The sequence below is a fragment of the Pinus tabuliformis genome, chromosome 7 (assembly GCF_031772625.1).
Source record: "Pinus tabuliformis cultivar Carrire ecotype Pingquan chromosome 7, CPIR1, whole genome shotgun sequence".
Taxonomy (NCBI): domain Eukaryota; kingdom Viridiplantae; phylum Streptophyta; class Pinopsida; order Pinales; family Pinaceae; genus Pinus; species Pinus tabuliformis.
The window spans coordinates 60,126,445-60,135,949 of record NC_142293.1 but is presented as its reverse complement, the minus strand read 5'-3'; the positions used below and the strand labels follow the sequence as shown (position 1 = coordinate 60,135,949).

The 9,505-nt window shown below is 41.0% G+C and overlaps 1 pseudogene; it reads right to left on the bottom strand.

The window, feature by feature from the left end:
• Positions 1 to 2,247: 2,247 nt before the first annotated feature.
• On the bottom strand, positions 2,248 to 8,317 carry LOC149245188 (UDP-glycosyltransferase 86A2-like; annotated as a pseudogene).
• Positions 8,318 to 9,505: the final 1,188 nt, after the last annotated feature.

Below are 9,505 nucleotides of genomic sequence, written 5' to 3'. Positions count from 1 at the left end.
GTCAACGCACAATCGATGGCTAAGAGTCCCATACAGAGACTAATATCATACCCATATCAACCTTTACCATAATGGATAGAAATATAGAACAAAACATAAGATACCCATATCAACCGTTCCCATAATGGATAGAAATATAGAGTAATCCATCTCTGACCCAAAAAGGGGATGATCATAAAATCTATAATATTGATTATAAAGTAGAGCTTACCAAAAAACTGGATGAAAGCTATAATATTGATCATAAAACTATAATAGCTATCATTGAGGACAAAACCGAAAGAGTTTTATTTTTTAATTTTTAAATCATCTCCAACTTTTTTTTCTTCACAAAAGACAAAGGAGGAGGAAGAATATATATATATTTCCATGGTTGTCAACGCAATTGTGCATAGTGAATCGGCAATCACTTTTCACAGCACTTTTAATTTTTATTTTTAAATCATCTCCAACGTTTTTCCTTCGCAAAATACATATATATATATATTAATTAATTTCCATAATGATTAACGCAATTGTGTATAGTGAATCGGCAATCACTTTTCACGAGACTCTTATTTTTTATTTTTAAATTATGTCCAACGTTTTTTCTTCACAAAAGACAAAGGAAGAAGAATATACTTTGAAGAATATATATATGTATATGGGTAAGTTCCATGATTGTTAACGCAATTGTGCATAGTGAATCGTCCATCACTTTTACAGGATTTTTTTTTTTTAAAATCATGTCCAATTATTTATATATATATATATATGAGATCGTTAACGTAATTGTTTATAATGAATCGTCCAACACTTTTCACAAGAATTTTATTTTTTAATTTTTAAATCATCTTGAACATTTTTACTAAAAACAAAAGAAGAAAAATATATTATTGAAATATTTATATAATCGTCTGTTTTTATTTTTAACAATTATATGTTTTTATTTTTAACATAACAATGATATATTTGTTTTCATTGTTTTAATTTTAACCACGGTTTCTAATATTTGCATTGCTTTATGTAGGCGCATATGAAAGGGGAGTGCAGATTCAATGTCGCTTGAGCAGCTGCTGTACATCTCTACCCAACAACATGTGAAATTCCGTGTGGCAAGGCACCAACACCAATGGCTATTGCAACGGCTAAAATACCGAGACAAGTCAAACATAGAAACAAACAAAAATAATATAATTATTTTTTAATCCGTCAGATCGATAGATGCAGATGCCAAAGTAAATATTGTAGTAAAATTTAACGAAACCAAATTTTAAGTATCTGATTTAATGAGTTTTGTTTTTGAGTTCAGAGATTTATTTTACAGTTCAGTGTGATGTGTAATTTTGTTGATTTATAACTAAAGTTGAAATTTTGTTCATATTTCTCTAAATGTAATTTTAAAATTTAAAAAAATAAATAATAACTATAAGATAAGATAATTATATTTATGTCTAACTAATGACCACAATATAGATTAAAGAGATAGTTGAGTACAATGACATCCATAAAATAAATGCAAGGAGAACCAAATGGTCTCTTATAAAAAATACAATACATGAATATAAAAGGTACACTACAGAAACATAAAAGATACAATGTATAGAATGCCCTGACGAAGAGGATCAAACCCATCTCTCGTAACATCCGAGACTCACTGAATAGCACTGAAAAATATTCCACAAAATTTGTTGGGCTGATAAAGAGTCAGTGAGAAGTACAGATTATCCACTAACAAAATATTTAAATAATATTGATTCATAAAAAAAACTATTGATTCATAAAAAACATACAGCTAAAAACAATTGGATCCTTATAGATTTATGTTAAATATATATTTAAAATAAATTTTATAACTAAAATAATCAGCGATTGATAAATTTATATTTAAAATAAATTTTATAACTAAAATAATCAACGATTCATAAATTTATATTTAAAATAAATTTTATAACTAAAATAATCAACGATTGATAAATTTAGAATATGGTATAAAGTCAACCATGACGGGATAATTAGAAAAACTCAAATTCTATGATTAGAAGTCAGTTATGTAACGTAATATATGAAAATGAAAAAGGACTCAATTTCCAACCTAAACACATATATCAACCACATTTAAATCAACAAAATTCACTGAAAATTTAGCCCTCAAAAGTGATGGAATTTAACCCATCAAATTTTGGAATGGACAACACTGTCTTGAAACCTTATTTTCGATCAGCATTTAAGGAAATAATATGTAGTTACCCACAATTCCTAAAATATCTACCCCTTCAGAGGATTACAATTTAACACATCACAATTTAGACCGGATTTTGAAACCGTCTCTTGAATGAGTTTGGCCTTCAACCCATTCGCAACACTTTCCAAATTACTGTCAGAAGATCCTCCTTTCCTTACTGCTAACATCGCAATATCTCTGAGTTTCTCTGCTGCCCTTCTCATCTCCTCCCCTTCCATCAATCTCCTCACGTTTTCTGCTATTTCCTTCCTTCCAATAATCTTATCATTATCATCACCGCTTCTCAATCTCAGTCCAATCTTCCACTCATCAGCGATGAGTTTGCAGTTGGTATGTTGCTCATTGCCAAGAGGGAATCCCAGCATGGGGATGCCCGAGGAGATACTCTCTAAAGTTGAGTTCCACCCGCAGTGGCTCAAAAGCCCGCCGATCGACGGATGAGAGAGCACTTTCAACTGCGAGCACCATGGAACAATCAGGCCTTGCTCTTTTGTTTCGCTCAGAAACCCCTCCGGCAGCACGGCGGAGACTTCAGCGGTCTCTTGGGTGGGATGTCGAAGCACCCACATAAAACCACATTCGCTCTCCTTGAGACCCATTGCTATTTCCTCTATTTGGCTTGTGGACACAGAGATTAAACTGTCGAACGAAACGTATATGACCGACTAGGGAGGCTTGCCGTCCATCCATTGTGCGCAGTCCATCTCTACCCGCGAGCTGGTCCCCACAACGGAGTCACGAGGATGTGAGGTGTAGGGTCCTCCAGTTCTACCCGAGCGTGGGCGCGATTGGGCATCGGGCGAGTCGACGGGCGCGCGGGTGCACGGGCGGTCGACGGGCGCAGGGCGGGCGCGCGGGCGCACGGGCGGGCGCGGACACACGAAGTGGGTGCGGGCTACACGACGGGCGGGCGAGGGCTACACGACGGGCGGGCGCGGCGACACGGGCGTGCGACGAGCTGCGGAGAAAATGTGACAAAATATGCAACGATATGCAAACACTTATGCGACTAAGTGTTGGAGCGTATTACATATATGTGCAATGAGAAGAAGTGTACAAGCCGACATGTACATAAGGCTTATGGGCGCATGGATGGTGGTTTCGGGGGTCGGCCAAGGGGCTGCACACCCCTTGTAAACCCACGCAAGTTTGGGTATAAGTATGAGAGCTTTGAGAGCTCATTCCAACATTCAACAACTCATCATCTCTACGCATAGGAGAAGGGGTAAAACTGCGCAAGGGAGATAGGAGCTACGCATAGCTCATGCGCACTATCTAGGTGCGGTTTTGGAGTATCTTGTGCCGGTTTGAGGTGTGGGCAAGCGTGCCGAGGAGTTGGTATATGTGCAGATTGTGCAGGACTTGGTGGAGAGGAATTAAGTGGCTCGGGTGAGCACTTCTCTTTGTGCAAGGGTGCATATGTATTGTAAAAGGCAGGGTTGCCTCTCGGTTGTAATATTTGATTAAGTGTAGACTTGGTTTGGCAAGGTACACTTGTACATTGCAAAACTGATATTCTTAATATATTGTCGGGCAGACTCACATTACGGGGAGTTGCCCTTCCCCTTTATACTTGTTGCAATTGTTGTTGTTCTTGGTATAATTGCATGATGATAATGAATGAGTATGGGCTTCATTAAGTATAAAGGATAATTGCATTTTACTTAGTTGCGAAACACAAGCTAAGTATGTTAATGTGAAAGTAGGCGTATTCCATGAATGTTAGTATTGGTGAAAAGAAAGCGTTCGATGGTGCCGCACCTTTCTACAAGAAGTTGGAAGACTACTGCAGGTGTAGGGGCGTGACAGGTGGTATCAGAGCAAGGTTTGCTCGTGACAAAGTGCAGGTGTGGATGCACTTGACAGTTGATGGCAGGTGATATTGAGACTTGAACAAGGTTCAGGTGTTGAAGCATTTGAAGGTAGTTTCAAGACTCGGTTTGAGCAGGGTTTCTCGTGACAGTGGAAGCAGGTTTAGCAGAGGTGAAGCTTAGTGCTTGGACCAAGCTGAACGACAAGGCATGGCAAGTTTAGGAGAAGGTGAAGGGAAGCTCTTGCTTACCTTATACAGGTTGAAGAGGTTGAAGGAAGAGAGTCCCCGGATCCGAAAAGAACTTGAAGTCTTGGAAAGGAATATTGAAGAAGAGCTTCTTCAACTTGGTTGGACAATGGAGCAAGATGAAGTTGCAGATTGTGCTGACAAGGAAGAGGAAGCTGTGACAGTTGAAGATGTTGCAGACATGACCATGATGGAGGATGAACTTGAGGATGATCAAGTTGGACCAGGATCATGCAGTTTGTGGACATGGATGAATGAGGATACTCATATGGAGGAACCTCATGATGATGAAGTAAGTATTGATACTTGTGTTTCATTTGGGCATTTGGTGGATGGACCGTATGCAGGGAGAGGCAAAGCCAGTTTGCCTATGCTAGGGAGGATCTTACCATGGATGACTAGGATGAGACCTTGTATGGAGAAGCAAGGATTGTTGATTGTTGCAAGACTTGTTGGGGTTGTTTGTGACCTTATGGTAGAAGGTACAAAGGCCCTTGACAAGGGGGGAACATGATGATCGTTGTGGAGGATTGGGTCATGCTTTAGCCACTTTGGCTAAGTGCCCGGCATGACTCATGGACAGATTAGAGGGCACATTCTTGGGTGGACTTCTCATGCCCGAGACCAAGAGATAGTCTTGGTGGACACTTTGGTGGAGGAGCTATGATGAAAGGGACTCGTGATGATGTTGATATGGTTGGGTGACCGATTTCACTAAACCGAAGATTGAAGACTTGGATGAGGATGACCGATGGTTGTGATGAGTCTACTTGGTTGGACTACATGGAAAACTTAGTCATGGGCATCAGGTTGGAGATGAGAAGCATGGCAGTCTTATGCAGGGACGTTATGTGGGAGCACTTGTAGAGGTGTCATGGACATCTAAGGAAGAGTGCCAAGGCAAGGATGTTGTGCAGATGGATTTGCTAGTGTGACATGGAGACTTATTACTTATGAGTTGATGGAGAGGTTGTGCACTCTTGTACAACAAGGCCATGGACTTGGATGGATTTGTGAGTTGATTATGGAGCATTCCTACTACATGGAGACGTTTGTTGGAGATGACTCGTGGAGCTCATAATGACATGAGATTGTTGTGACTTTTAGGGACTTCATACATGGTGGACTTAGAGGATTTGATGCATTGAGGAGCTGAGGTCAAAGGACTTTGATGCAATATGGGATGCATACTTTCAAAGTACATGTATGGGTATGGCTTGGAAGAGTGACTTGATGTGGAGGATCGATATGAGACACTTTGAGGTGATGGAGTTACAACGATGATGATGATGCCTTGGTGGCTGCACTTGGGCATGGGTTGAGCCGAGACTCAACTACTTTTGGCACATGGGAGCTGATTGAACAACACATGGACAGGTGAGACAAGTGCAAACTTGTTTCTATGGCAGACTTGAGGAGATGATATCTTCACATGGAGGAGACACACACACACATGATGATGTTGGGATAGATGTGGCTGATTTCATGTAGCACATTGACACCAAACATCATGGACAGCATGTTGCAGATGAGATGGATGAAGTTCCATGAACCTGAGCATGGATTGTGGAGATAGATTCTTGATGAGTAAAGGATGTGACATGATGTTTTGAGAAACAACTGATGGTGGCATGAGGATGTTCACTCTCATGGTTTGAACGTGGCAGTTGGACTGGCCATCCGACTAGTTCGAGACATGATGGCATGCAGTGGGCAGAGATATGTTGGCATCGTGTTGGAGTATCATGGCAGAGGCTCACATGGAAACACATGATGAGGTCGACACGAGATGTTGCAGTGGAGATTGTGACAGAGGGGTCGATGATCATGGATCGAGATGATATCTGATGGAGAGCATACCGTTGAGGTGCATACCTTGGTATGGTGAGCTTGGTGGCAGTTGGTCACTAAGGCGAGGCATGATGGAGATGAGGCTCTACATATGTTGCAAGGATGTTTGCTTTGTGTGGAGGAGTCAACATCATGGATGATGATGATCTTGGTGGATGGCTACCGAGATGGTATGTTGTCGAGGACGACAACGATTTCAGGTGGAGGAGGATGTAAGGTCCTCGAGTTCTACCCGAGCGCGGGCGCAGTTGGGCGCCGGGCGAGTCGACGGGCGCGCGGGTGCACGGGCGGTCGACAGGCGCACGGGTGCACGGGCGGTCGACGGACGCACGGGCGGGCGCGGACACACGAAGTGGGCGCGGGCTGCACAACGAGCGCGCGAGGGCTGCATGACGGGCGGGCGCGGCGACACGGGCGTGCGACGAGCTGCGGAGAAAATGTGACAAAATATGCGACGATATGCAAACACTTATGCGACTAAGTGTTGGAGCATATTACATATATATGCGATGAGAAGAAGTGTACAAGCCGACATGTACATAAGGCTTATGGGCGCATGGATGGTGGTTTTGGGGGTCGGCCAAGGGGCTGCACACCCCTTGTAAACCCACGCAAGTTTGGGTATAAGTATGAGAGCTTTGAGAGCTCATTCCAACATTCAACAACTCATCATCTCTACGCATAAGAGAAACGGTAAAACTGCGCAAGGGAGATAGGAGCTGTGCATAGCTCATGTGCACTATCTAAGTGCGGTTTTGGAGTATCTTGTGCCGGTTTGAGGTGTGGGTAAGCGTGCCAAGGAGTTGGTATATGTGCAGATTGTGCAGAACTTGGTAGAGAGGAATTAAGTGGCTCGGTGAGCACTTCTCTTTGTGCAAGGGTGCATATGTATTGTAAAAGGCAGGGTTGCCTCTCGGTTGTAATATTTGATTAAGTGTAGACTTGGTTTGGCAAGGTACACTTGTACATTGTAAAAATGATATTCTTAATATATTGTCGGGCAGACTCACATTACGGGGAGTTGCCCCTCTCCTCTATACTTGTTGCAATTGTTGTTGTTTTTGGTATAATTGCATGATGATAATGAATGAGTATGGGCTTCATTAAGTATAAAGGATAATTGCATTTTACTTAGTTGCGAAACACAAGCTAAGTATGTTAATGTGAAAGTAGGCGTAGTCCACGAATGTTAGTATTGGTGAAAAGAAAGCGTTCGATGATGCCGCACCTTGCTACAAGCGGTTGGAAGACTACCGCAGGTGTAAAGGCGTGACATGAGGGATCGAGATAGGCCGAAGGGAGCAATGGTCCAACACAGTATACAATCAATTTATCCCGCAAAGCCTCCACTGTTCATCGTTCTAAGCCCTCAAACGAATTGACCACAACCCAATCCGCTTGGGTGACACTTCGTAAACAACGATCAAGTATTGTGGCTGTTACAGGATTTGAAGTGGGTTTCAAACTCGTCGGAATATCTGCATATAGAATATGGATTACGCCCGGAATGTGGATTACTGATCCCGCCTGAAGTTGGACTGCAAAACAACCGGAAGAATAAATCATTACATGGATCAGAAAAATAGAGAAATTATGCGTTGATTCCATTTTATGGCGCTAAAAATATTATCACCTAATTCTGAATGATAAGAGAGGGAAAATATGGAAACGTTCTGCGTCCATAGGGAAACAGACAGCAATCCGAGCTGCTTGGCGAGAGGCACTGCCCAACCGAGAAATGTGTCGGCCAGGATGCAAGAGATGGGCGTTAGGTTGGATTGATGATGGAGATTGTTTATGAGCTCCTCCACATGGGCTTCCATGCTATCCAGCGACTGATAAAATTGGTTGATCTTATTCCATCTCTCGAACTCACTGGGCACGCAATCGGGTATGGCCACCAGTCGAATGTCGAGGCCAAGATTTCGAGCGTGGGCGAACGCATCCACACCGGTAGATCCATAGGCGTGAGTGATGATTTGATGCCATGAATGTGTGAGGACAAATGTGATGGAAATGCCCATGGATGCAAGCTTCTTTGCTAGCTGCATCATGGGATTTATGTGGCCTTGCCCTGGTAACGGGACGACTATGGCGTGAACGCCACAATGGGCTTGAGCTTGAGCCTCCATATCGTTGCAGGGCAATACTTCCTTTCCACTCAGTATTCAAGGTTTTGTGTTTCCAATCGACGGGTGGTGCATAAATTATTAAGATATCTCGAAGACGTGTTGAAGAAAGATATGTGGAGGTTGTAATCACTTCACAATCAAAGATGCACCATTTGCGAGGACTCTTCAACCTAATTATGGAAGCACGTGCAGAGAAGTTATTTGATCGAACCGTGTCATCCTTAAGTCGATTGCAGGTCACAATCAGAGATGCACCATTTGCGAGGACTCTTCAACCAAAGTCTGGAATAACGCGCAGAGAAGTTATTTGATCGAATGTGTTATTTTTAAGTCGATTGCAGGTTCCCCGGGAATCCAACGAACATGGTGCAGGTTGCCTGAATATGAACATAGTGCAGGTTTCCTGAATATTCGGGGGTTAATATTCAGGGGTCAAATTTTTTTTTGACCGCGCCATGTCCATCAATTCCCAAATATTCGAGGAACCTGTAATCGACTTAAGCTCGCCGAACCGAGTCCTCTTTGAACACATGAACTTGAATGAATCAAACTCTGTTCTCCTAATATTAGACCAAATGAAACCCTACTCTCATAAGTTTCCCAAACGTATGCATCAGTGCAGAGCTGAAAATTCACGGGTATACGGTCAGTTGTAGCCACGTGGGTTTTTTTTGTTTTTGGTTTTTTTCAATTATGATGGGGTGGCATCGTGATGGAACTTTTTTTTTTAATTGTTATGTGGTGGCATAATTTTTTTAGTAAGATAGTTTTTTTTTTTCTTTACAGTGTAACGTTTCATTATTTAATTAGTATCGTTACCAATGGGTTATACACTGTTCGCAATGGTTAGTTCGCAATGGTTACTTATTAATGTTGGGTTGACTATAAATTTTATTTAATGTTGGGTTGACCATAAATTTTATTTCAAAAAAATTAAAATTAAAATTTTTAAAAATAATTCATAAATGTTAAAATATTTTTATTTGCTTGATGGTTTGTTGAGATATTTATTTCTGGTTTTTTTTTCTGGTTAAGACCGCTTTCATTATCTTATATCTTTATTATTATGTCACTGCTCTATATTTAATATCTTTATTATTATTTCACTGCTTTATAATGGATAAGATATATTAATTATTAAGAAAACATAAAAACTAAATATTATATTTTTGTCATTATAATAAATTTTGTCATTATAATTTTTTATTAGAAATACTTAATTAAAGTTTTCATATATTT